The sequence below is a fragment of the Falco peregrinus genome, chromosome 8 (assembly GCF_023634155.1).
Source record: "Falco peregrinus isolate bFalPer1 chromosome 8, bFalPer1.pri, whole genome shotgun sequence".
NCBI lineage: Eukaryota > Metazoa > Chordata > Aves > Falconiformes > Falconidae > Falco > Falco peregrinus.
Window position 1 is genome coordinate 44280258 of NC_073728.1, and position 27587 is coordinate 44307844.

General features: G+C 40.2%; 1 protein-coding gene across 19 annotated transcripts in view; it reads right to left on the minus strand.

The window, feature by feature from the left end:
* Positions 1-26768, minus strand: part of BAZ2B (bromodomain adjacent to zinc finger domain 2B) — a 156774-nt gene extending 130006 nt beyond the window's left edge. For 10 of the 19 annotated variants that reach the window (XM_055811648.1, XM_055811658.1, XM_055811657.1 and 7 more), the window contains exon 1: positions 26553-26768. The gene's annotated coding sequence lies outside the window, so the exon portion shown is untranslated. Of the gene's footprint in view, positions 1-25348; positions 25737-26552 lie in introns of those variants that run through there. The other 9 variants (XM_055811659.1, XM_055811654.1, XM_055811649.1 and 6 more) reach the window with 5 other exon arrangements.
* Positions 26769-27587: the final 819 nt, after the last annotated feature.

Sequence of the window (27587 nt, forward strand, 5' to 3'; positions counted from 1 at the left end):
CACAAAGCAAATACCAAGCCCTATTCTGAAAACTGTAAGAAGCTACTTCTTTCCATGTAAACTTATTCCCGGGTCCTTAAAAGAAAGTAGTTTGATCTTTAAACTCTGAAAGCTGGGCTCCCTCTGATGTGACAAACAGAAACAGCCTGTCTCCTCTCATAAAAGTAATCATGAGCTGGCAAGATAAAGCACTTTAACCAAATGAAATTGAAATTAACCAGTTATCCAGTATAGCTACATATAAACATCCTTTGCATCAGATCTTGTCTCTCTATATTTTCACATCAATGACAAAAACACTGCCCTGCCTGTTAGCAAAACCAATTAATCCAACTGGCAAATATATTTTATCTCCTACTCCTAAAAATTAACCAGACACGGAAATAAATTCTTACATACATGGTTTTCTGACACACTAGCAAGTATCTCATTGAATCATTCATAGAATCACAGAATGGTCTGTCGTTCCAACTCCCTGCCCCAGGCAGGGACAACCCCCCCGCTTCCCGCCCAGGCTGCTCCCCATCCAGCCTGGCCTGGAGCACTGCCAGGGATGGGGCACCCACAGCTGCTCTGGGCAGCCTCTCCCAATATCTCACCAGCCCCACAGGGAAGGATTTTCTTTCCTGATACTACTGTAAATCCACCTTACCAATCACCTGCCATTTAGAGCCTGAGATACCGTGGGAGAAAAGGACCACCCATATTGTGACACTGAAGAATTAATTCAGACCTAATGCAGAAGTAGTATTTTTGAGACAAACACAAGTACTTTTTACAGTTATTTGTAAACGTTCTCGTGATACATGTAAAAAATTATTTTTTGATATTAAATACATAAGAAATTACATCACCTGAAGCTAGTAGGACATAACAGTTTCATAAAACAGAAGTCACAAATGGAAATTAGGGGGGAGGCCTGTGTAATGCATCTGAAAGCTTACTCGGCAGAGGACTACCAGAACCCAAGAACAAAACCACTTCCAGAAAAACAATCTTGCACAATGCTAAGATCATACTATTTATCAATACATATATTTCATAGGCACGTCAGAAAAAACAATAATAGATTTAACAATAAGACTATTATAGAAATGGAGATAGCTTTTACCTACAAATATTTGTTAGGGAACAACCGTCTATTGGAATTTGAATTCACTCTTGCCCAAGGTAACACTATCTTCTTCAAACACAAATGTGTAACACTTTTAGGCACTAGAATGTTTTGCACACTGGAACTAACAGTCTCCATCTATCCACAAACCAAGTCAGCATAATACAACGTTCAAACACAAACACACCCCCTTCAGTAGGCCAAATACCTACAGTTCACAGCTCTTGCTTCTTCTTCCAAGATAACAATCACAGGCTCCTGCACTGGCATCTGTCATACAAAGCTGATCAGAGTAACATTTATTTTTCATATCACATAGTCCTTAGACAGCAATATCACATTCCCTCACCTGTATTTCACAATGCATACGCTTCAATTCTGTCCTTGACAATTATGTAGTATGCTGCTTTTATGCTACCACAGAAGCAGCACATACTCAAATCTGAGTTACACAGCCTTGTACTGGGAGATGTGATTAACAAATACCTAGTACTATTAAGATAACTAGCAGCAATATGTTAGGAAAATGTATCAAGATATGAAGGAGCTGTGATAACAAAATATCCCATCTGTGGTTCAAATATTCCATTCTCATTTAACAGTGCTTAGCAAAATACTTGATTTCAATTAAAACCCTTGTAATAAACTTTATAGGTTTGTATCACTCTACTAAATTTAGATTAGAACAATGCTCTCATTAACCACAGTGAAAATTACAAGATAATGGATCACACAGTATGTTTCCTAGATGTATAGTGAAGGCAGCATTACTTTTCGAAACAACCAAAATGGGGTTTGTTATTACAGATTTATTTATTAAGTTACTTGTTTAGTTTCTGAAGTTTACTGCCTTACCAACAAAAGGCACTTAAGTTGGTAAACTGTATCTTATCATGGCAAAGAACAAAGGGAAAAATCTTCCTGATTTTCAAAATCATACTATGTTTACTTATTACCCTTTATGTTTTCATATTTCCAGAAACGGAGTGTGATTATTAAAAGGTAGCATTACAGCCACAAAGAAATTAAACTAATGAACATATTTTATCAAACAGTGACTTTAAAGTAACATATTACACTTGAACAATAAAAGGCTTCAAATTGGTCAATGTGCAAATATAAAAGCCTACATCACTTCACAGAAAAACAACAGTACTAATCTTTGGTTGTTTATCCCTCACTGTCAAAACACATGGCGTGAGCCATATGACAGGCATACCTAGCTGATTTATCGTGTCACATGATAAGTACAGGTGTAAGACATGTTACCTGAAGAAAAAATTAAAAAAAACCCACACATTGGTGTGTGAAGTCTGTTCCACAGAGCTTCCTAAACAACCCACTACAGAAAGTTCACTTCCATGAAGCTTAAAAGGCAAAACAGACCCTCCAACTGAGACTACCACACAAAATTCTGTAACAGAGAAGTCACGTTGCTCCCTGGTAGCATGCAGAATACAGGCACTGAGAAAGCCACCAACCAGACACAAGACAGCAGTCAGATGAACGAGTCAATACACACTACAGGAGCACTGACAGTTATGCCACAACTATATTCCCAGTAAGAAGAAAGCATTTTCCTTCTCTCAAAGAGAAAATAAGTACTGTTTTAGTTTATGCCAATAGGGTCATTTATACCATGGCTCTGTAATGCCTGGTTAAGGAAAAAAGGCAGGTACAAGTGATTTACATTTAGTTGGACTTGGTAATTGCTTTATTATAAGCTTAGTAGCAAGTTCTTCAGTTCTGCCTTTGATGGCTTACTGCATGTATTTACATTGCCGAGTTCTTCCTTACCCAAAATGTGAGGAGATAGGGAGAAGGGTTGATTTTTCTTGTATTAAAATTAGCTCCTTTGTTTTTCCCTGAAAACCAACAATCATCTCCATTCAACTTTACCCACGCCTAAACAAAGACACAACTTTCTTGTCTGTAGCTCCATTCTGTCAACTTACAACATTTTTATTATTCTGAGGAAGAACAACAAAAAGAACTGAAGTTTAACCTGTAACAGTCAACGTTTCACTGTACTCACAGTTTATCACACAGTTACTAAGCTCACGTGTGTCGATGTTCTCTCATAACATGATGTAACACGATATAACAGCAGGACAAGAAAAGCCATTTTGTACTTTCCATGCATCAATTTCCTTAAGGCGCACTTTGAAGAAGGCCGCCTCCTCCCCTCTCAGGACATTGTGCTTTAACTGTCAAAACAGTACAAACTAAGAAATAGCAGAACAAAAGAAGTTATCTTTTTAAAGAACACATTGGGTAGACTGTATTTAATCCTCATGCATCTTACTCCAATGAAATTTAAAAGACCTCAGAATTTTAGAATACTTTACGTCAAGACCGTAGCAATATTCTACTCTTCTGGTCAAAACTTATGACTCTACATGTGCTCCCAGCACCATTCTGACATAAAATCAATTTAAACAAGTCACCAAAACATTCTAAAATACAAATATTCTTATGGCAGAAAGAATTATGATAACTAGTTCAAAGAAACAGAAACTGCACACAGACATTTCTCTGTACTACTGGAAAACACAGTTCCATGATATTAATGAACAAAAAATACTGACAGCACTGCAGCACCAAAACAGACTACAAGACATCACTGGAAGTTGGAAGCTCAAAGTTAGCTAACAGTGTAATCTCCTACTAGTTAAAAGAAAATCAAGAATTAGGTAGGAGTGATGCACATTGCTGCTAGGAGTGCCAGTGTTTTTTTCTGTACTCCTCTTTCTCCTTTCCTATGAGCCACGTCTTGCTGAAGTGATGACGTAAATCTTGGCCACAGTGAATTACACACGCAAAAAATAAAGACTCTAGAAATAAGGAACTAGTGGTTGTCATAAATGTCTTACTTCAAACCATTCATATATATTAAATGCATTATCCTAGCATCATTCTAGTACAATAGCAGTGGCATGATCTCTGACAGTGATGGTAAACAGCAGCAAGAATTACTGCAAGCCTGAAGACTTTATTCATGGCTACCTATTGAAAGTAACTATAGCTTTGTGTTTCAGGTTATTTTCCTTCTGCTTCCCTACACATTCTGGGCAAAACTAAGCTTGCAAGTACTTTATTCTGATCTGGTTTTCAGGTTCAGGGTAAGAACACAGTTTTGACTCAGACTTCTGCTAAGACGAAGGTTGACAAGGCAACTTAGGAAACTGTAGAAGAAAGTTTTCTGCTCAGTGAATGAAGTGAGTGAAAGAAAGGGCACCAAAACCTGAGTGGAAGGGACTACTGCAGGGCATGATGGGGCAAGAGGCCACAAGCTAGCCAAAGTCCAAATATATATCAAGTGTGTCTTAACAGAGTATCATTCCCTTTTCATTTCTTAAAAGGCTGGATCTTGAGCTAAAGAATGAAACATCCACCACTATTTAGCACCAATTTAACTCTCCTACTAATGGAGTGCAAAGCACACCTAACAGGAGTATCAACAGAAATTCTAAGGGCAGTATTTAGAAACTGCTAAGTATCAAATAATATCTGAGTATCTCAGACAAAAAACATTAAAGCCATTTATTAATAATCCACTCTGGAATAGATTTATTAACAAACTACTTTTTCTTTAGAAAGAAAGATGGTCAAGATACACATTTGTTATAAAACTTAGCACACTTGCTTTCAGTTTGCGATCTACACACTCCTGCTAACCTGCTCCCTGACTGCTTCTTGATGGCCTATAAAACTAACCAGGAAAGCAAGCAACAGGGAAGTTGAAAATCAATCATTCTGAGACCACACTCTTAAAGTTTAAAAGATGCAATTTCTGATTATGTCATTAGTTGCTATATGCAAAATATTCCATTTAAAACAAAAAGGGAGGGGGGTGATGACGACAGAACACAACTTGAATGTCTTGTTTAAATAACAAAGCTGCTCCAAGCCCTTTAAAATTTGTAGTCTTACACTTCTGCTGTTCAAAATTAGTTAAATTTCTACCAGTCTAATGGCACCTAACTTCTGTTAGCTAAGTCAAAGCATACTGAAACCAGTTTTTCAGCAATGATATGACTTCTTTTCTAACATCAACAGAAGTTAATTATTGCCACATGCATGAACCAGCGTGATTTATATTACAATAAAGTAGCCATTTGTGTAGGCTTTTTAATATCTGACAAACAGGTCATACTCTTGTTAGTCTAGTTTACAGTTTACAATATGGAAGTGAATCAGGTATTGTCTACTGCATAGTTGAAATCCAGTCCAAAGTATTTTAAAAAAAAAAAAAAAAAAGAAAAAAACCCAAGCCTTCACTTGCTTTAAAAAAAAAAAATCACTGTACTTTTCAAAACCCTATGGTTTTCGTTTACATTTGACCAAATAAAATAGCAAGTCCTGCTTTTATTGATGAAACTGCAGTCAGCTGCCCATAATCTAACCATGTGCACAATCTGTTTCACAGGACACTTAAGCACACAGATTTTGGTTCTGAAAAATCCCCAACTAAAACGAGAGCTCTGGAACACTGTATATTATGTGCATGTGTTTCATAAAGGCAAGTTTTGATTTCACACATCAATGCAAATGTTTGTTCTCTCATGTAATACTGGAATGAAAAGATAACAACAAATATGAATGACTTGCATTACCATATCTGCACCCTCGGTAAGAAATACTTACATGTGAACATGGGAATGATTCTAAGGTATTTTCACTAACAGAAATAATTGGATTTTTTACTGCTTGTAGTTACATACGTTAACATCATTCTATCCATGTCACTTTAAAAGTGACCAACATTTTCTAATTGAAATCATACCAATTTTATTCTGAAAACATATTTTAAATCAAAAAGTAAACTTTAGCATCCAGTGTCCACATTCTATTATGCGCTGAACACATGTAAGAAGGTACCATGCAGGAGTTTTTTACTACAGGTTTCCTTATGTACATGCTACTTTTGAGATGGCAGAAAAAAATTCTCCTGTGAGCAGTATTCCTGTGATGAATCCTTGCATTTTCCTACTGCCATAAACCAGATCTTCTCTGGGAAACACAAGTCCACTGCAACAACCCACCTGGCAAGCACAGTAATGACAGCAGAGATACAATTGCTGGACAGTGCGCACACACTGAGGAGTCTGAAAACTGCTTGGGGCAGGGGTGAAGTAATACTAATACTGCCTACCATTTCCTCAACTGGGAGGTCTAATCTGTGCATCTTCTTCAATACAGCGACTGATTTTCCCAAAAAACTGTAGAACTTTGAATGTCTAGCCTAGCTTCAATTATGACTAAAAATGAACAGCAAACAAGAGGTACTGCATGAAACAGACAGGCACATGGACAAACAGGTGAACAGACACAGTAGGATTTTACATCTGTTGACAACAGGTACTCAAAAGAGAACAAGCCATAATGTAACCTTCTATATGCATAATTAAGAGTAACCAGAAGCATCACGGAAGAGGTTGAGTTTTATCAGACATTACTTGTACCATTTCATAAACACTGAGTTCAAGCTCTGTTTATAATCAAGCATGTGAATACAAGTTAATCTGCAGCTCCGACACTAACAAGGCTCTGGGTCCATGACAATAACTATTTAAGCAGACTCAAAACCCTGCATTATGTAGAATCAGTATTCGAAAGCATATTTCATTTTAACTAATGCCATTTTGTACATCACAGGCAGCTTTTTAGTTGAGATGTTACCTCACGTCATCACGATGTGAATAGTGTACATGCACCAAAGCTAAACTTTTAAGTACAGAACACTACCATATTGAAGAGTGTATCATACTGGATCAGCAGCCACATAAAACTTCCCTTCTTTCTCTAACCATTATGTCTAGAAAAAGTAGTTATGTTTAAAAAACAAAAGTGCAAAAACTTGGAATCTTCCAGAGAAAAACAGCCAAGGTTTTTTACAGCCTACATTCTTCTGACTACTTGATTAAGAGGAAGTGGGGTAAAACATTTTTCATAGTAAAGAAAGTATCAATGAGATGAGAAGACAGCTGAAATCTGGTAAATAATTTTTTATTAAAAAAAGCATATATACTTAGGTTTTGAAGAGAAAAAAGAAACCAAATTACTAAAAGGTATTAAAATAGCATTAATGTTACTAAAGAAATCATTAAAAGAGCCCAGCCACCAACTAAATTAAAGTTGAGACTCTACAAAACAATTTTACGTGATAAGCTCCTTTAAATGTCAATAGGTCAATACCTATTTATGAATGCAGGCACACTTAGATCTATTCAGGATTAATATGTATTTACTTAATTTAACTGCATCTGAGTTATGATACATGCCCTACATGTAATGGTAAACTTGTGTAGTGGGGTCACTACAGATACATGTGATGCTTAAATATTTTTCCAGCAGATACAGGCCCCAACTGAAGGAATGCAAGTGACAAGGAAACATGCACCTTAACAGAACCACAGAACCGATCACTTCAGCTGGAAAAGGCCCTTAAGATCACTGAGTTCAACCATTAATCTAACACTGCCAAGCCCACCACTAAACCATGTCCCTCAGCACCACAGCTACACGTCTTTTAAATACCCCCAGGGACGGTGACTCCATCATGTCCCTGGGCAGCCTGTCCCAGTGCCTGACCACCCTTTCCATGAAGAAATGTTCCCCAGTGCCCAGTCTGACCCTGCCCCGGTGCACTTGAGGCCGTTCCCTCTGGTCCTGTCGCTTGTTACCTGGGAGCAGAGCCCGACCCCCCTGGCTGCAGCCCCCTTCCAGGGAGCTGTAGGGAGCGATCAGGGCCCCCCTGAGCCCCCTCCTCTCCAGGCTGAACCCCCCAGCTCCCCCCATCAGGCTCGTGCCCCGTTTTCTCTGGACATGCTCCAGCACCTCAGTGTCCTTCTTGCGGGGGGGCTGGCCCAATACTGAAGCCAGGATTCAAGGTGGTGGGGCCTCACCAGTGCCGAGTACAGGGGAACCATCACCGCTGCCCTGGTCCTGCTGGCCACACTGTTTCTGACACAAGCTGGGATGCTGTTGGCCACTGGGCATGCTGCCGGCTCATGTTCAGCCGGCCATCAGCCATCACCCACTGGTCCTTTCCTGGCAGGCAGCTTTCTAGCCCCCCTCCCCCAGCCTGTAGTGTTGTGGGGAGTTGGTGTGACCCCAATGCAGGACCTGGCGCACAGCCCTGGTGAATCTCATACCGTTGGCCTCGGCCCATCGGTCCAGCCTACCCAGACCCCTCTGCAGAGCCCTCCAGCACATCCGCAGTCCCATCCAGCTTAGAGTCATCTGAAAACTTACTGAGGCTGCACTCGATCCCCTCACCCAGATCACTGATAAAGATACCGAACAGCACCGGCCCCAGCACTGAGCCCTGGCGAACACCACGTGTGCCCAGCACCAGCAGGATGTAAACCCCATCCACCACCACTCTTTGGGTTGAGCCGTCAGCCAGTTTATCACCCAGCGCAGAGCGCACCCATGCCATGCACAGCCAGTTTCTCCAGAGGAATGCAGTGGCAGATGGTGTCGAAGACTTTATTAAAGCCTATGTAAACAACGCCCACAGCCTTTCCCTCACCCACTAGAGTGGGTCACCTTGTCATAGGACTCGGGTTTGTCAGGCAGGACCTGCCTTTCAGAAATGCGTGCTGGCTGGGCCTGATCACCTGGCTGTCCTGCATGTGCCATGTGACGGCACTCAGGATGACCTGCTCCATAACCTTCCCTGGCACCCAGGTCAGCCCGACAGGCCTGCAGCTCCCCGGATCCTCCTTCCTGCCCTCCTTGTACATGAGCGGCACACTGGCTAACCCCGCCGCCCCCGTCAGCTGGGACCTCCCCGGCAAGCCAGGGCTGCTGATCAGGGATGGGGAACAGCTTGGGGCACGCAGCCACCAGCTGCCTCAGCACCCTTGGGTGGATCCATCCGGCCCCACAGACTCGGGTGTGTCTCAGTGGTGTAGCAGGTTGCTACGCTGACCATTGCCCTTGGACTGTGGGTGCCTCACGGTACCCCTGCCCTGGTCTTCCAGCACAGGGGACTCGGTACCTGGAGAGCAACTGGTCTTACTGTTAAAGGCTGAAGCAAAGAAGGCATGAAGCACCTCAGCTTTGTCCTCGTCCTTTGTCACTATGTTTCCCCCACATCCAGTAAAGGCTGGAGACACTCCTTAGCCCTCCAGTTGTTGCTAATGCATTTACAGAGAGGCTCCTTCGCCCTCGGTTTGTTGTTAATGCATTTATAGGAACACTTTCTATTGTCTTTTGTGGCAGTAGTCAGATTCTAGTTGGGCTTTGGTCCTTCTAATTTTCTCCCTGCGTGACATCATGACATCCTTGCAGCTCTTCTGAGTTGCCTGCCCTTTCTTTCCAAGGTTGTAAGCTCTCCTTTTCCCAGTTGCAGCCAAAGCTCTCTGTTCAGCCAGGCTGGTCGTCTCCCCCCACCAGCTCATCCTTATGCACTCAGGGACGTGCAGGCCTGTTCCTGTGCCTTTCAGCTCTCCTTCCCGGAGGATGCCCAGCCTTCCCGGAGCCCTGGGCCCGTCGGGACTGCTGCCCAAGGGACTCTGGCCAGAGCCTGCCCTCTGGGTACCCCGGGTGGCAGTTCTGTTGGCCCCTCCTTACTTCTCCAAGAATCACTCTCTGTGGTTTCGTGATCACTGTGCCCAGGGTGGCCTCCAACCACATCCCCCAGCAGTCCTTCTCTGCTCACAAGCGGCAGGTCCCATGGGCACCTTCACTAGTTTATCTACTTTAGTGAAACACAATCTGGGAATAAATGCATACCTTCTTGTTGAATCAAGGTTTATAAGCAATGTTTACCCAGTATATTAATAAGCACACGGATCTGCTCATTTTCACTTAACAGTTCTCTGAAGTAGATAAGGTTTACTTCAACTGGATACATTCCATTCAGAGAATAAACATATCCAACAAACTGGAGGCCTTCATTTTCACACTATATATGAATTGGAGATAAACTTAAGCTCATGAGCAGGCTGAACTTGTTTAATTTAGCCTAACCAAAATAAGACACTTCCTTGTAAGTAACTACAATCCAAGAAGTTCCTCTAAAAATATCATTGTTATATCAAAGTCACAAACCTTCCTCTTAAGAAAGCAAACAAACTAAAAGCTTTGTTGCACTTGAGCAAAATGTATTTCAACACTTTAGAATATTACCCATCTGTAACATACAAACTTTCAAATTCCTAGCAGCGCTATTTCTTTTATTCTTGTAATGAAAGTTAAACGCAGTATATCCATGTATGGAATGGCCAATCCTAACAGTTAAGTCTTTTGTGGCAATTAATGCACTCTGGCTTCTGTGTTACAAAATAATGTTGTACACTATTTGGAGTGATGTCATCGCCAAGTATAATTCTAAGATATTCTTTTAAAAGCTGTATTTCAGAGAGCAATTACTCCACCAAATACTCTGCTTATTAGTACTATGTTGTTCACATCGATAGCACTGATAGGTTACCTGCTATACTCAAAAAGAGATAAAAACCAAGTAACATGTTTACACGAGTTTCTGATGTGCTTTTAATCTTCTCTCAGGGGTGATCCAAAAGGTAAACAAGCTGAGAACTGTATGTAGCAGGTGGCCTCTTTTAGCCTTTTTTTATGTACAAGTTACAGCAGGTCTTCTCTAAACCAGATGCAAACTCTTATGCCTCAACTACTGTAAGCCCCACAGGACAGCAGTAGTTTCAACATCTTTATTCATTACTCCAGCCAAACACATTAGCTCAAGTTTAACTGCCATTTACTCACAATACTGTGTGAAATCTTTAGGACAGGACATTTTTCATTTCCTTTTAATATAATAATACCAACACCATACTCTGAGTTGACACCTGCCGAGGTTTGCCCTTTTTTTTTTTAGATCATAATTCACAAGAAATCAGTACTTTTTATGTAACAGTTTTGTTGTTTACCACACTGCTATCATAATTTTTTCCCAATGAAAAGAATGAACTTGTACTGGCCAAGGAACTAACCTATTTATGCACCTTATGTTTCACCAGTAGTTTCACATTACTTCCATTCGTAAAATTCTGGTCAACACAGAAGACCTTTTCAGAAAGCTCATAAAAACATATTTAAAATACATCCAAGAAAAAAAAAAAAAGTGCTGCTTGTACATAAAGATTAAAACCTCCTTTTAAACACAGTTCTAACAACATGCTGCAAAGCCTTGCTCAAAATTCTCTTCTGTGGAAAAATTTCATGCCAGCACCTCCAACATTGTTTCAGATGGCTTGGGGACTTTAACACTTGTAAAGCAAATTCAGAATTCAAAGTTTACAGTAGAACTGGATTTTCTAGTTATTTTTTTACTATGTGCCTTAATTTCTACCCTTAATATGTGAATTGTTACATCTTAGCTATGATACACATTATGCACACGCTGAAAACGTTGCATTTTGCAATTCTGTGGTCCAAATATTTAAATGTTTATATATGCTACTACACAAACACCTACACACTATCCAGAGCTTTAATAAACTTTCTAAAACTGAAGCAGCAGTTCCAGTCACCAGAGAAATATTCAAATATAATAACAACTATACAAGTGACTCAGTCTATAGCTTCAAAATGTCCTCTTAAACAAGAGAAATAATTTAAAAAAAAAAAATCTACAATAGAACAATGTAGTCAGGACTTTAGGAATTATTAAAATTAGTCTAGGATTAACAGGTGAGGCATATAAGAATTTAGTCCATGGCTGAAATTTTACTAAATCATTTACTAAAACATTTACTAAATCAGTGACTAAAACGCATCTATGAAAACATGCACTATGTTCAAATTGTTCCTTTTCAGTATTCAATGGAAACATACACAATTTAAGACAATATATTTATGTATCAAATCCTGAAATCACTTGTCAAATCAAAAAATGAAGGAGTTCTTCAAGTCCTATCTTCTACTGACACATTAATCTGACTACTCATGGCCTGTTCCTCAAGTCCATAACAAAAACCCCATTCTCAAGTGCTTTTTTTTTCCAAATCAGAGAAGTCATAAAAAGGTAAAGCTCAAGTTGCCAGAGTAATTTAAGTATTTATCCTCCCCTCTCTAAAACAACTCTTTTGAAGAGAAGAGAAGGAGAAACCAGGTCAAGACAGTCCAGCTGCTGGCTGCTGGTTCTCCAGTTATGCTTTTGATCCCATGGCAACTGATACAGTATTATGAAAAACTAATAAAATAAAAAGGATAAACAACAGCTAAGGGTAGAAGTGCTATTTCACCAAAACAAACAGAAAGGATAAAAAAAGAGGGGAAAAAAAGAAAAAATTACCTCTGAACTCAAAAATGCAAATAAACATGAATTACATCATTAGAAGCCCTGTACTAGAAGTCAAAAAACAGTCTGTGAAAACCACAGAAGTAATAATCTGAAGTATTTATAAAAGAATCTGCACAGTATGAAAATTCTTCATCATGCAGCAAAATCCTTCTTCTATCTTCTCCCTTCCTATGTAAGGACACACAAATATACTGACATACACAGTTGTCATTTATTTGCTCCCTGCATATCTGGCACCATAATAAATGAGACTGTCCCAAGCTCATTTTAGAACAGAAATAGCTTGGTTTCTTTCCTCTTTTTCTTCCTGAGCAGCTAGCCCTGAACTGCCACAAGCTGCAGAGAATAAATAAATAAATATTCTCAGTAGGTACTACCCAGTCATTACACTTGGCCGCCCGCTGTCTCAAGAGAGAACAGAATGAGGGTGCTGATCGGACCAAACTTTAATAATGTCTCTGCCGGTAAAATACGGCAAAATGCAAGGGATTCCTTTGCTCTATGCATTATTCTTTAACTCTGCCATTTCCTGGGCAGCTTTTCCTTCTGAATGTTCTTCTCCTTTGATCCCAGAATTTCTGGTTTGTTTTTCACTCTGCTGAAAACAACAATAGGTTAAGGCCTACAATGATCTTCCTCCACCCACCCCACCCCCAGCCAATGTTTCCAGCTAGCCTGAGAGAGGATTACACATACTTAATATTAAAGTGACACTGCAACATGCAGTTAGTTCAAGACTGTTTCTTATACACAGAAAATATATATGTTAGGACTAAGAACTAGGTATGGAATGTGCTATCTTCAACTCTCCCCTTCCAATTTTGACAATATTTGAGATCCAGACTATTTTTGAAACGTATGAGGCTCATCTTATCAGCTATGGTGTTAGGAGAATTTAGTCAAGAAGCAGAAAAAAAACCATCCTCTTCATCATAAATGGTTTCCTAGAGATGGAGAGAAGGTGAACAAAAATGGCAGGAGTGGGGTAAAGATTGAGTTTACAAATATCACACATTATATACCTGAAAATGAAATATACACACACAAGTACAGGGAAGGAAACAGATAGGGGAAAAATCTGTAAGGTTGATGTTACAGTACATAAAATTATTCTCTGTTACATTATGTTAATGGCAGAACGCACATCAACAAACTCAATGCCAAAAGAGCTCAGTAAGGAAAAAAAACGAAGGACAGGATAATCAGTGATGACTGAAAAAACTGTGGTTAATAAACACAAACCAAAGATGGTTACTTTTCAGTCCCTCACAGAAACACATGAAGAAACCTCTATATTCATTTAAATCTTAGAAGAATTGTTATATTTTTGGCATCCTTATTACTCCATCTACACAAATTATCAATGACACAAAACATTAAATATTAACAAAAAAACCCTAACAGCAACTACTTCAGAACAGATGTTCATCCACACAAGTAATAAACATTTTGAGAAAGAACAAAGGTATATATCCTTCTCTCAGAAGTCAGAAGTATGAAGACTTAACAAACCTAACACTGCATTTCAATCACCATGTTCAGAAGCCACTGATAAAACACATCTTCCATTAATATATCTTACCATTCTAAGTGTGTTGTCATCCAAGGATGATTCCACAGTTTAACCCAGCAGCAACTGAAAAGCACTACTTCGTATTTTATGTTAGCATGCTACTGGGTTTTCTTCCACTGTGTTATTGTAGTTCCAATATTATATTTCAGTCATATCTGAAATGCCAAAAAATAATTTTCTATTTACTTTATTATTCCAAGCATGACTTCATAGCACTTGGTCATAGCCCCATGTGAAGACTTCTATATACTCTTTTCTCATATGGGAAGTGTTCCAAAACTGATGTTTCCTTTCACTTTTATTTGCTTTTTATTCTACTTGACAGGGTGACCTGACTTAATATAGTGTCCTAGACATTTTCTGGTTTTTTCTCTCTCCTGTCTCCCAGTAACCTGTCAAACTTGCATTGTGACTGCTGCTGAACTGATGTTTTCAACAGAACTATGCATTATGACTCCAATCTCTCTACCTGATGGCTGGTAATTAATTTAGAACCCATCACTGTGTATGTTTAGTCCATGTTATTCTTCCTGCTTCCCTCTGCCCCATGTGCCTTATTTCAAATTCATCAGTGATTAATTTCATGCAGCCACTTAAGTTTCCCAAGACTCTTCCAGTTCAGTTTGATCTTTTCATAAGCATGGTGGTTTTTCACCATGATAAAAGGGTTTTCTTGTTAACAGATAAACTCAGCCTGTGCCCTATATGGTCTTTCAAATCACAGCCTACTGAAAAAAAAAAAATATATATATATATCTCCTGCATTTTAGCCAAGCCATCAAAAAAATCTGAATGTCATTGTACAGACAAGCTACCCAGTAGCAGAGATCAATGTGTCTCATGAATCTGAAGTACATTGTTTGTAAACACTGTTCAATAACTAGGATGAGGTCTTAGCTTACTTTTAATCTGCATGTGGTTGCTGCTTTTCAGAATAAAACTTAATAAATAAGTCAGAATTTCAGTAAATCAAAAATACATAAAGCATTTGGTGAATTCATGCTGGAAGTGAAATTTTCTTACAAAATGGGGCATAAACATGAAGTAATCTGATACCACTCTGCCTACATAACGCAACATTTTTTGAGTCAGTTTCACATTTTTATGTCCATAAACATTACTGTGAAAGTTCAATAAACAAGTAGTATCTTAACTTTTATTCTGATAGTGCAGTGGAATAGGTTACAGCCAACAGGCTCAAGGCTAGACAACACCAATCACCACCATAACTGCCAAAGTAATAAGCGTCTTTTCAAGAAGTTGAAGCAATACAAAATGAGAGGTCCGTCATGCCCTTTTTTCAGGGGAACAGTTGAGGCCTTAATAGTTTTGACCTGAAAAATGGACAAAAACTGATCCTGTGAATGTCTTTTCATGGCTAGCAAGACAGGCAAACAACTCACAAGTACCAGTCATTTACTTGTCATCCTACTTCTTCCTCCCCAAGTAAACCATCACAAACTTAAGAATTAAAAAATATGAATGAAAAAGGATTTGACAATCGGTCATACCAGCAACTATTCCTCCTTACAAAGCCAGAGAAACCTTTCAACACAGTACTAGATCACTCTACATCCAAAACAATACATGACTCTTCGTTTCCACCCTTGACATTCTGAGTTCATAAATAACATCACTAAATAACACAGGTAACTTCTCTGAACTGTTCCTTTATTTCTGTTGACAGAAAGGCTGACAAGAACTATCTACCAATCGGTCTAATGCTGTACGTAAACAGAGGTCACTGCGCATCTCCAGACTGACTAAATCCTAACATGATAAAATGCAACTTTTGCTTCTGAACATCAAGCGCTGTATACCTCAAACATTCTTCTGAGACACCTCTGAAAAAAGTGTGTGTTTAAGTGTTTGTCACTGCTTTGTACAATCAGCAGTTCTCACTAAACAACATTATTGTAACTTGCAGCGCTGGTTTTGGCCAAGAATTTTGATTTACTATTTCTGGATCACCTTCTCCGTCACGGGGTCTCCCCCAGAAATTAGCATATTATTTTTTTCTTAAAACACCTGAAATTACTATTATAAAGAACCAGACTTTAAACTTGGCACACAAATAGCTCTTTACAATTCAAGCAAACTTTTGCAGAAAACTACAAATTGTTTATTGAGTTACGAATCCCTCAAATTATTTATGGAAACAGACAACTGTAATGGGCGGCTCAAATGAAAAACAAGATTTGTGTATATAAAGAACATAATATAATGAAAACAAAGATTTATACAGATCACCTAACTACTCTAGCACTCAAATTACCTATATTGTTGCCTATGCTGCTGGAAGCAACAGGGACAACAAACATTAAATAATAAACCCTTCTGCCAGTCCAAGTTTTACAAAATTAATAGAATGCAGGCCAGTTCTGTTGAGGTCTATGTATGAAGAAAAAAAAAAAGTAGCTCAGCTTTACCAACGACTATGACACAGATCATTCCAGGATGATTGCTTGTGTATTTATTTTAAGCTCTTCACAAGATACCAAAACTAAAATAATTATATACATTAAGCATTTAGAAGCAAAGAAATAAAAAAAGTGATTGCCCCCCCACATGCCTGAAGTCTTTGAACTATTAATGGATGTCGCAAAATACAAAATTAATTTCCCTGACTGCAAAAAGACTGTAGGCTATATTTAAATGGTACGCTGTATAAAACACTTCTATCAACAAAAACTTTGCAATATGCTGTACATCCTTAATATCATAATTGTTAACACTGAAAATTTTCCGGCATCTGCAAGAGTCAAAAGAGTATAAATTTACTTCAATGATAATCAAAAACAGCTTGACACATAGAAAAACATCTCTCAAAAAAACAGGTAAGTATTCCAAGCTCCTCTATATCTTTATCACATACAAACAAAAGGGAAATCACCTCACATAATCTGTTCCTTTTACTTCCTCATACCAGGAGAAAAAGGGGCATTTTATAACTGACTTCACTTACTAGTGCACTTAACATTAATTTTACCCTAAAATAAGTGACAGCAAGTTCCTTCCTTCTCCGCATGCCCTCTGAATATACCTTTGCTTGACAAATACACTCCTTCACACAGTCGTAAAAAACTACTTCAAAACTAACCCTCTGGACAATGCTCAACTATGGAATCAATACTTCCCACTCTTGTTCAAAAATACGTTTGGTTCAAGGAGGACAACTTGCTATACATTGAAGCCTTAAGGAGGGGAAATAAGGCTTGAAAAGCACTTCAAGAGAAGAAAAAAAAGGTGACAACTGCAGAAGAATTTAGTGCTAGTATCAGTTAAATGCCAAACAATAAAGGATCTTCAGTAACAGTTTGTTGTCATTTTAGGAATATATTCTTTCCTTAAGGCTCTTTTCTAAAATTTACTTCTCCAAACACCCCTACATGCATTAAGTAACAAGTAAACTATACAAACCCTTTAATATTATTTTTATTTGGTAGCTATCAGAAAGTTAGGAGAAGAGAAAAAAAGAAAAAAAAAACAAAACCCAAACTTGCCAAATAGAAGGCCCCCAGTATGCCATCCAAAGACTCAGCAGTTTGTGACATCCTTGTTATGCGTACAAACACCCACCCACTCCGCTTAAACCCTATCCTCCAAATCTTTATCAGACACATTCAAGGTATGGCTAAATTGGAGTGCTTTCTCTACTACATTTTCAAAAAGATAAAGAATTATTGGAATGTATTACTGGGATTTTTTTGCAATAATCTACATCTTTCCATCTTTAAGACTTTGGATCTCAACTTTCTTCCCATTTCTCAGACTTTCTTCAGGAACAGTAGTTTTTTAACATGGTCTGAATTTTTTTCACCATGTCAATATAATCACTGTCTGCTGTTGTCAGATTATTAATGACTACTAAGTAGATTATTCCCAAACAGTGTTTCGGGGCGGGGGGATGGGGGGAAGGAGGGGGGGGGGGGGGCGGGAAGAAAAGCATCCATTTGCTTCTTTGGAATCCCACTTAAGGTAATTTCCCTGAAAGAGCCCAAATGGCAACTCATATTTTTTCTAATACTAGAACTAGGCATGTAATGAAACCAGAGCAATTCTCCTAGCCTTGAAAGCTCCTACAACCGTGCTATAAAGAATTTGTTTCTGGCATTACAGCTGTCGTAGAAGTTGGGTCCCCAAATGACCTAACTATTGAGCATTCTTCTCTCCTGCCTCACTTTTCTCCTAAACCACACAGCTGAATTCTCAACTATTCTCTGATCCAGCTCTTCCATCAACACTGGTAAGAACTAGTGAGGTGCTTAAGGGTAACTGCAAGGATGAAAAATGATCAGAGCTGAAATAGAAAAACACAGGTTTGCATTTCTTACAGTTTAGACTTTTTAAATTTGCTGTAATTATTTAGAAAAGACAACAGCTGTAGGGAGTGCTAGTATCTTTTATTAAATCAACTGATAGAGCTTGATAAACTAGACTCTCTTTCAGGCATGTATGCCTGATATTTTTAACTCACTGGCTCTAACACAGTAGTGAACCTTCCTTAATGTTCCAAAGGAAATAAGGATGTTCAGAAAAATGAGTTTTATAGTCAAAAGTATAGTTGTCCGTTTACAAATTCCAGTTACTAGGACAAGCAAAGATACAGAAAAGTTATCAAACTAAGTTCATAAACTAATGGAAATGCCTCACTTGATTTCTAACCTGGAAAGCAAAACTGAAAGGGTACGAGGGGGAAGATCAACTTTACTAACATAGCTTACATATATTACTAATCAATATTTCTAAGTATGTATTTTTCACATTATGACAACAGATAAGCTTGTCCATGTAAGAGTACCATCATTTCTAATATATCCATTATTTTTTCCATGTAATAGCAAGACTGTGCTTACTACTGTTTTACTACACCATCATTTTGCGCAATGTAATCACATTATACTTCTGGGTTTTCGTCCGAAATCACTGGCATCAAATGCATGAAAACCACAAATTTCAGCAACTACAGCTTTAGAAAGGTAACCTTGGCTAAATCTAACAAAGACTTCTTACTGAGAACAAAAAAAGCTACCAAAGGACTACCAAGGTTGGCTGACGTTGCTTTTTTAGTCTGGTTTACATAACAACATATTGTATTTAAGATGTATGTCTCTGCGCTCTCTTACAGGTTTTTTTTTTAAGTTCACAGTTTATCATTTTATTCAGTATTTAGTTAAAATTAAATATTTAATACCGAGGCTGCTCTATGATGCAAGCACAGCTAAAATGAAAGGCATCTGCGGCTGCAGTGACCAGATTTCAAATGCAGGTAGATCAATTAAAAAAAAAAAATAACGCTCAAGCACAGCCTTCCATGTGTGAGTAGAATGGTTTATAATAGCTTGCAAATGACTATGTGCCTGCTGTAACTAGCTGTTCTTAAATTATGAAAATGCAACCAATTCATTTTAAAGCCAAATCCCAGCACTATTTCTACAGGGAAATCCCAGTAGTTTTTGATTGTTCTACATGTTATTCTGTTAAGGATACAAATAGCTTCAGAACAAATAGGACCACACCATCCACCATCGGTGTTTTACGCACTAAGTCCATTAGCACAGCAGGGGTTGTCAATCTCTGGAACTTTCCTGTAACAGCTCAGGCAATATAACAATGATCTCCCAGCCAAAAAAATAAATCTAAAAAAAGACTGAAAATACACTCAGCAGCATACACAAAAGCCCCTCTTGCCAAGCTAACGCTTTTTTGCTTCAGCCAATCAGATGGTCAGCCCTGACCTGCTTGAAGGCTTGCTTCAAACACTTAAAAACATCAATCATAAAAACAAAGACAGGACATTGAATTATACAGTATTAACCTCCAGGGTTTGCATACAAAGACCTTAGATTTATTTATGTCCTAGCAGGTTAAGAGCTTCAGTACGCTGTTCTTTACACCAAACTGGCTGCCAATTTGATGAACCTCTCTGCCCTCAGCAGGAGTACAGTGTCTTTGATTAATGAGTACATGCTTGTGGAGAAGTATAGGAACAGAAAATGGGTCAAAATCCACACAATCATGTCCCTATGCAACTGACTGACCACTGCAACCATTTTCATCAAACTGGTTTTCTTTTGTACAAGAAAAGACGGAGGGCTGAAGACGGGGTTGTGGGTTTACTTGCAGATTATATTTAGATACCACACACCACTGTTCTAATATGCGATGCATTGCTTATTGAAGAATCTTTCAATGTTAGAAAAACATGAATTAATAAAAATAGATTAATAAATAGGGTCACAATCCAAAAAAGTTAGCTATGTATTCAAAGTGAAGGAAAAAATACTCCCTTGGAAGATTTCTAAAGTTTTAGCTTCTTGTCCAACAGTCTCACAACTGAGATTCAAGCTCAAGAACAGCTAGGCAGAGTATTTTGTGACTTTAAATCACTGTATTTAATAAATATTCTGAAGAAAATTTAGCTTACACTTCCTGTAATTTCCAAGAAGACACCAGTAGGGTTTTCCATTATCCAAACATATAAATTCCTCATTATCCCTTCCGACAATTCCAGAGCAGAAGTAAGTTCTGTGTGATGCTCCAAAAAGATGACACTGACAATCACTGCATTGTTTCTAAACTTACCTTCTTTTCCAAGGTTTTATACTGCAAACATTATGCGAGACAAGTCTTCATATTCAGTAGTCCCATTGATTTCAATGGGACCATGACTAATATAAACAGTCTGTCAGGTAGACCAATTTTTCAGATGGTGCCTTTACATTTTTAGTAGTTTGAATTTTAAGGTTTTGTAAGATTCCTCCCTCAGGGGCTAGAAAAATCTCTGCAATCTCTTATTGCAAACTACCAAGGCTTAACCCATTCAGCTCTTCACAATGCCTGACCTACATCAAGTGAAAAGAGTCTTATGTCCTTTACACACAGAAAACAAGACATATAGGAGGCCCTGCTCAATGTAAGTAGGAAGGCGAAGAGAGAGATTCTACATTAATGGCAACAGGCATCATCCTTCTGAAAGAATAAAACACACACAAAAAGACGTGTTGGGCTTGTCAGTAAGTCCATACTACTGCAGATTATGTCTGAGAAATCATCTGTCACTACGTAAGGTTTTAAAAAAATGTGTAATTTGATATTTGTTTTCCTAACCGACCTGGAAAAAACTTCACTTCAGTGCAAAAACTAGTATTAGGAATTTCATCGAATGCATAAAATTCTGTTAAACTAAGCAGAGGAACACTCTGTATACTCCTTCCCTTGTTTCTACATTAAAAAGCTGAAACAAACATAAGGCTTTCTCATTCTCTGAGGGTGTTTCTTTCACCTGGTGAATGCTAATATTGCAATAAAATAAATCACAATTTATTTCCCCCCCCAAAAAAAACCCAAAATTCCAAATAATACTGTAAAATTACTAAGTTTTTGTTTTATTTCCATTTAAATCTCAAGAGAACTTCTGTATCAGACTTTAAAAACTATATTTGATTTTCTTTTTTTAAGGAATAGTTCAAGACTATGACATTATACAACTGTAAATTTAGGGCAGTAAAGGGATAAAAGAGTAAGCAAGAACTTAGCACAGCCAATACATGACACTGTGTGTCAATTGAATTAAATGTTCTACTTTTTTTTTTAAATTAAAAATTGTACAATTATGAAACACAGTAACAGAAAAGTACTGCATCTTGCTTGGCCCTTCTGTACAGGCTGGGTGAAAACACGGTCCCAATTTCTTTTAATGACTATATGCACTGAACTCAGCTACTGGTGTAGCATTACTCTCTGCAGAACAACAAACACCCATTTCAGTTTTCAAGGCAACATCTACACAACACACAACAGATTAAAGTCAGTTTTTCTTTCTACCCCTACCACCAACTTCTTGCCATGTAGGTAAAAGACTAAATCCTTCCATGCATCAGAGTCTTCATCTGTGTAACAGTAAAACTAATACATTCTCACCTTCATAAAAGTATTAAGAAACACACACAAAAAAATTGATGTGAACCTACTATTTTCCTTACACAAATCCTTCTGGGAACTCCTTGTCCAATGGTTTGTTGCTTTATTCACTCCCCCCTCCTCCTCTTTTTTTTTTTTTTTTTTTTAAATAAGCAGGCCATATTTGGGGTGGGGGAGGATCCATTTTCTCTAATCTTACTAACACAGTATCCTTGTTTCTGTTCCTGATCAGTAAAAAGTAACCAGGGAAGAATTCCAAACCTCTACCACTCACTCAAAATCAAGATGCACTTTAATTCTACCATTACAGAGAAAGAATACAGTAAAATAGTTTTAAAGCAAAAATGTAGCAGCATAACTGAAAAAAATTAAAAAACATAAATGTCACATCACAAAGAGGACATTTCTTTTTCTTCTTTGATGTGGTGGGGAAGATAATCTTCACATTATGCAGAACTCAAAATTCAGGTATCTTCACCACAAACTTCCAATTTCTTTAAAATATGTTGACCAGCACATACTTACTACATTTTATCAACGTTCAGGACGTTGTAAACTACCCAACAATCACAAACCCACTGCTGCTGTTGACACACGTGTCAGCATTTCTTCTGATGGCAATTTATAATCACAAACTAATTTATAATTGATGGTATGACATAGCTTACTGAATGTACTGTAGTAAAACAAAATTAACTCAGAAGTCAAATGATACTTGGGAGGAAACTGGTAGACTTTGGGAATCTCCATTGGGCTGAATTATTTAAGTGATGAAAAAATGAGTATCACTGTTGTGTAATCTTCTATTACAATAAAGTTTGCTGGTTAAAAAAAAATAAAATTAAAAAACCTACACCAAACAAACACACACACCCCAAAAAAAGACCCCGCTATTTAGTTTTAGTTAAAGATACCTATATTAGGGCCTGGGGGGGGGGGGGGAACGACAGAATTACAGTGAAGCAATTTGAACTGTGGGATGCTCTTATTGTGTCAGGGCGGGTGCGTGTAGCAAATTGCATTTTTGGTTGTGCTAAGTCTACCTCCCAGTAGCTAAAATCTCTTGATCTCAAACATTCCATTACAAAAATAATATGACACTAGAAGTACTCAAGTACTAATGCCTCCTTTCCCTAATTCAGGGAAAGGAGACAGAGAGCACAAACTTCCTTTTCTTTGCAATTGTGATATTCCGCATCTTGTGAAGGAACAGAGAAGTAGCAACAAAGACGTTAACAACTGCAGTTCAAGCTGGGAGTGACTGTTCTGTTTCAATCCAATGACACCACTAATGGCTTCTTAGCAGTTCCATCAAATCAACCAGCTGTCAAGTTGATGCATCAGAAGGAAGTTATGCACTCCCATAAGAAAAAGCCACACATCAGGATGTTTTGCAAAACATCTGCTCCTTTATGCTGCAGTATTACAATAAACACGCAAACAAAGAAAACGAGAAAAAGGGCAACAGGACCTAAAAAGAAAGACTTCCACTACTTTATCTGTGTTTTCAGTGTCTCCCAAAAGGACAAAAAAAGTCAGTCTTGCAGCCCTTTCTTCTTATCATAAGGTCAGTATAAAGATTACAAAAATATACCGCAGTGGTCAACCAATGCTTATTCCATCCATCATATAAAAAATATTGCTAATTTATCTTTTGAAAATGCAAAGCATCTTATTCCATGTTCATGAAGATTTTTCTCACCAAAAGCTACAAAGTATGTATTATCTTTCCCCCAACACTATTAAAATAATTTTACAGTGTTATTGACAACCTACAATACTCCACAAGAACGAATCTTAAAAACAATTACCTTCCGTGGCAACACTGACTTGGTAAGGAACCCAGTTCAGTTAAAAAAAAAAAAAAAATTAGGATGTGAAATACCAGTACCACAATCTAGTTTATTTTCAATACACTTCAGTCACAAAACCTTATTCTGCGTTACTCAGAACAGACTTAAGTCAGTAATGAAAAGGGAAAACTGCCTGATCCTCTGAAGAAACATTTTTTACTCTCCATACAAAGGACTTTATCACAACCTGACATACATACTCCACTGCTTGCAAGGAATTGGTACCATCTATGATTAAATACCCCCTGCTTGAAGTAAATACAAAATTTCTTTAACATCGAAGAGATCCCTTAGCAACTCCTAATGCTTCCTCCATACACACTTAAAAATCACCTTGGCTGCCATTTTCCTAATATTACGTAGTTTATTGATTTGTAGGATTATGACAAAAATGTGTACATAGTTTTATAGGTATGAGATCGTTTTCTGAAACCACTTACCCTCTGTTGCTCACCATTTATAATCTGTCAAATCTTCTAGACCTTTGTTGCATGTATAAAACCATCTGTTGTACATGCTTTCAACTATTTGCACATTTTCCTCTACCTGATATCCACACACCTAATAAATACTCAGTTCAACCACAATTTCTAATGCATTTAAAGACAAAACAAAACAAAAAAATCAAAACACACACACACACACGCCCCTCAAGGTAAGCCTCTGACATTTGTTCCAACATAACCCCAAAGAACGCTTTAGGTACATCATTCAATACTGACAAGAAACAAGAAGTCTTGACATACTAACAGCTATCCCTATTACCATCTATGTTAACGGTTGTTAATGTTTTTCCCAACCCTGAAGAGAAAGAAAATGCAAATTAAATACAGGCAGTTTCATGTTCTCGTTAGTGTGATTGTAAATATGCAGCAAGTAAGACAGGTAAAGGAAAAAGAATGGAAAAGCAAAACTTCATCTATAATAGTTACTCCTTATCAAGTACCCCATGTTTCTCTAAGTCGTATCATGTGACCAGAAAAACTTACACGAGATTTTTTTTTAAAAAAGTGCAATTAAGAATTAACAGAACAGAACCTTTTACTGTTTCCCTTTTCACAACAGCTGACACAAAGCCTGTAGCCAGAGATAAAGACATTTGTAAATATTTTTTTTCGAAAGTGTTTAGCATAGTAACTACGTTTTGCCACCTACATTATACAGTATCTGGAACATAACCCAAACCGCATGTAATACACATATAGGTACTTTCCAAGCAGCACCTTTTAACAATATAGCTTAATAAATTTGTTCCTTCCAAATAGGTCCCCCAAATCTGTCACTTAAAAACGGAACAACTGTGTATTTCCATTCCTTATCCCAAGTTGAAACTGTTTATTCCTCAGGGAAGAGTCTGTACCGAGTGTTCCATGTAAACTTCATGTCAGATTACTACTTCCCATAAACAAAAATAATGCAAATCTCCAGATGATTCGTTATTTAACATAAGAACTTTGGAATGTTGGGGGTTTTTTAACTACGCAAGCATCACGTATTATATACCAAGGGCCGAAGGGGGGGGGGGGGGGGGGGATTTAAAAAAAAAATAAATAAAAAGGCGGGGTGGTGGGAGAAGCAATAACCGAAAAGCACGATTATTTCCCTACCTGTTACAAACCCAGACGCCAGATAAAGCAGCATGTTGGTCTTAACACTCCCTGAACGTGCAGGCTCAACTAGGCACCTTTCTCTTTCACGCGCCGTTTGCAGCACGTTGTTATCAGGAATTCCGGGGGAAAGCACAGGCTCTTGGAAAAATTCCCCTTAAACTTTACATGACGTCACTGTCCGTCCCTGTAACATTTCCTAAACTTTGAGTCTCATCCAAAAGGACTTTCGGGATTTCCACTCATTCCCTCCGAAAAGAGACGGACAGACTTGGGAATAACAATTTACCCAAGATGGCGAAAGGCTCGTTGTTTAGAGGGCAGAAAAATGGAGGATATTGTAATATACACAAAGGGATGAATTTCAGCAACTCGGCCCAGGGCTGCAGCTGCTTGTTCTCTTTATAAGGAAGCGGCACGCACAAAAGATGAAGGCAGAGGGGCTCGGCGCCCGCTCCTGCCCCACGCCAGCGCACCCCGCGCAGGCAGGCGCGCCCGCGCTGCCGTTGCGGAGCCCGGGAGACGCGGGTGGAGAGGCGGAGCGCGCTCCCGCCGCCGCGGCCCCCTCCCCGCCGCCCCCTCCCCGCCGCCGCCGCCGCTCCGCGCGGCCCCGCCGGGCGCCTCACGCCGCTCCGCGCCCGCGCGCTGCCGGTCGGCACGCCTGGCCAGTCAGCACCGGCCGGTGGGGCCGCGCCTGCCCGGGGCCGCAGGGAGCGCAGCGACGGCGGCCGGAGCCGCGGGGCAGCGCCGGCCGAGCGGGGCCGGGGGCCGGCGCGCAGCCCACCGCGCCACACAAAAGAGCCGTCCCGGCGGCCGCCGCCAGCCGCTGCGCCGCCCAGGAGGCTACGGGCGGCCGCCAGCGGAGACGTGACCGGCGCCGCCGGGCCAAGGGACGGGCTCGCGGCCGCCAGGAAAGTTTAAAATCGCGTGGGACCCGGGCCGGGCCGTCCCGTCCCGCCCGCTTCCCTGCGCCTCGCCGCCCCCGGCCGCAGCCCTGCCCGGGCAGGGCCCCGCGGCAGAACCCGCGCTGGCGCCCGGAGACGCGGCCGGCCCACCACAACAAAGGGGCGATACGCGCTGGCAGGGGAGCGCTCCGCCTGGGGCCCGCCGCCCCAGCGGGGCACCCCGCGCCCCGCGCCGCCCTGACGCGTTAGCTCGCCGTCCGTGAGGCGAACCCCCCCCCGGGGCGGCGGCCGCAACTCACCTCCGCAGTTCGGCAGAGCGCTGCCTGCGTCCCGGGCGGCGGCGGCGGCGGGCCGGGCGGTGCGAGCCGGCGGGCCGCCCCAGCCCAACGCTCTCCGGAGTCTAACGCAGCTCGGGGAGGGGGCGGGGGGCGCGCGCGAGGGCGGGGGCGTGTGCGCGGGAGCGCGCGCGGCGGGCGCAACGGCGGCCGCCCCGTGCCCCCGGCCAGGCCGCGCCGGTCCCGCCTCGGGGCTCGCGGGGCTCGGCCAGCCCGCGGTGACGTCACCGCCCCGCTCCGCGCTCCCCGGCCAGGCGGCTGCCGGCAGTGGAGCAGGCGGGCGGTGGGGCCGAGTCGCCTCCCTCCCCCCGGCCCCGGTAACGAGAGAGCCACCAGCCCGCAGGAGGAGCGGGGGAACGAGCTGCGCGCCCGCAGCCCCCCGCGCAGCCCCGTTCTGTCCGGAGAAAGTTGCCCGCGGTTCGTGGTTTCGAACAACGCCAGGCGGCTGCGGGGCTGCCTTGCGTCGGTTTTTTAATGACGGGTTTTACCGATCGGGGGAGAAACAGGGTTGTCCACCTTAAGCACCGAAATAAATTCTTGGGCTGCAGATGTAAGTTCAGGTAAAAAAAAAAAAATGCAAAGAATCCGTGATACAGATAGCCATCTACTGAAAAAAAAAAAATAAAAAAAAATACCAAAACCCAAAAACCACCAGAAGGAAAAAAAGTGACCCATTTCGAAAGAGGAGACGTTTTACAGAAGCCTAGCAAAGCAGAAATCCACCGTGGAAGTAATGTTCAACTTGCATGCTCTAGACGAACTAGGTAAATTACATTCAAGCGAAACGGGTAACAGGGGCGGGGGAATTAAAGTTACGGGGAAGTATTCATATTCACCAGCTATTGACACAAAAATTAAAAAAAAAAAAACCAAACACCAAACCACAGTCCAGCTTCTAAACACCAACGTTCTCGCCTCGCCTGCCACAGCCTTTACAGGTGATTTGTAAAAGCTGCGTTTCCCGGTGCCAGCCTCCCAGACCGCAGGCGTGGTGCCCTC